Source organism: Galeopterus variegatus, unplaced genomic scaffold (genome assembly GCF_000696425.1).
Source record: "Galeopterus variegatus unplaced genomic scaffold, G_variegatus-3.0.2 Scaffold2960, whole genome shotgun sequence".
Lineage (NCBI taxonomy): Eukaryota > Metazoa > Chordata > Mammalia > Dermoptera > Cynocephalidae > Galeopterus > Galeopterus variegatus.
The window spans coordinates 114,097-115,847 of NW_007729071.1; positions in this window are offsets into that span (position 1 = coordinate 114,097).

Below are 1,751 nucleotides of genomic sequence, written 5' to 3' on the forward strand. Positions count from 1 at the left end.
AAAAAATAAAAAAATTAAAGAAATTTTGATCAACCACTCCAGAGAAAAAAGAAATTACCCTTCTCTTCTCTTTAAGTAGATATCACAAAAGTGTAATCAAGAGAAGAGGTAATCAAAGAGTGTTCAACCAAAAGATGTCTTGTAGAGTTGTGCCAAGCAGTTAGTAAAAATACTTTCTTATTTTTCTGGATTTGTGATATTCGTGGTATCTGTCAACTTTAAAATTTTTAATTTCTTAGGATTCTTCTTTCACTATAAATAAATATTCATATTTGTACCTAATTTTTTACTCACAATTTTGATTCTTTCTCTGACAGAGGATCCTGCAAATTTAAAAAAGCTTCAAGCCCCCCATAGAACCTGGATCTGCCATTGCTCGAGGGAGAAAGGAAAACAACATTAAAGCTTCCATTTGTTTTACTTGTAGCCTGTGAGTCCGTGTTTCTGTGTATGGTCCCACTCTAAGGAAGCAGGATTTATTCCTTTGGAACTGGGAGATCAATCTGTAACCAGGCCAACGTAGGACACAGCCTGGAATGGTGGCAAACACTAAATTTTAGTTCGATTTTTGGTTCTTCAGTAGACGGAGAGAACTCAGACATATTATTTATTCTTGAAAGTCAGTCACATCATCTATAAAATGAGAATTTGGGGTTAGACAAACTGAAAGTTCTCTTTCAGTGCTATTTCTGATTTTCACAGCTGAGTGTTGCTAAGTCAAGGTATTCCAGGTCTTGCTGTGGAAAACACAGAAGAGTGACTCATGAAACTTTAATTTGTAAGTGACTGCTGCTAAGTTTGTGAATCCTGATCATTCTCATAAGTAGGATAAACACACCCCTCATACATTATTTCACATTGTTTAATTATTTAATAAATCATTTTTTCATAACAGAGTGAAGGTAAGCTTTTGCACTGCCCTTTCTAAATAATCATAAATTCTGCATAAATGGAATCCAAGCAGTTAAGATTTCCTGTTAAAATTGTCCTACCACCATCATTTCTACAGATCTAATTTTTTAAGCTTCCTTATGTATGTGATCCTATTTTATCTCCACCAAATTCTTATGGGGTAAATGGAGTAGGGATAGTAATCTCCATTTAATGGATTTGGAAACAGATGGAGAAAGACTAAATCCGTTTTCAATTAGTTTTAGTTGGCTAGAGACAAAAACAATTAGAGTATGGGTCTTCCGATGCCCACTCCCCCTCCAAAGGTCAGCATATGAAAATGCATGTCTGCAATGGAGATGGACTCTCTAGTTATCATCAGTTCAGCATATGTGGGCCAAAAGCTCTAGGGTTTCACAACAATAGGAACATAGGTGGCAGTGTAAAGCCCAGGCAATGTGAGGACCGTGTTCATCTGCTGTTCGGGACAGATCTAGAATTCATTTTAAATATTAAAGGAAAGGCAATTGAGAGTAGCCAGCCTCTGCAGGTAAATGGAACATTATCCTGAACCCTCCCGCCAGCCCCAGTGCACAGCTAAATGTGCTGGCTGAGCGACTAGTAACCACCAGCTTGCTCTGAGTCCGTGGAACACAGGTAACGTGTCTGGGCATGGGTGGGCTGGCTAACATCAGCTCATTCACACCAACCTGTTCTCCAAGGGTTTATGATTAGCCAATTTACTTTGGGTAGAGTTAGAGAGGCCACACAAAGACAGCATATGACCACCCTGCAGTTGTGCACCTTGGCGTGTGCCTACCTGCTCAGGAGAATCTATTCAAATACTGATCAAAAGCAGC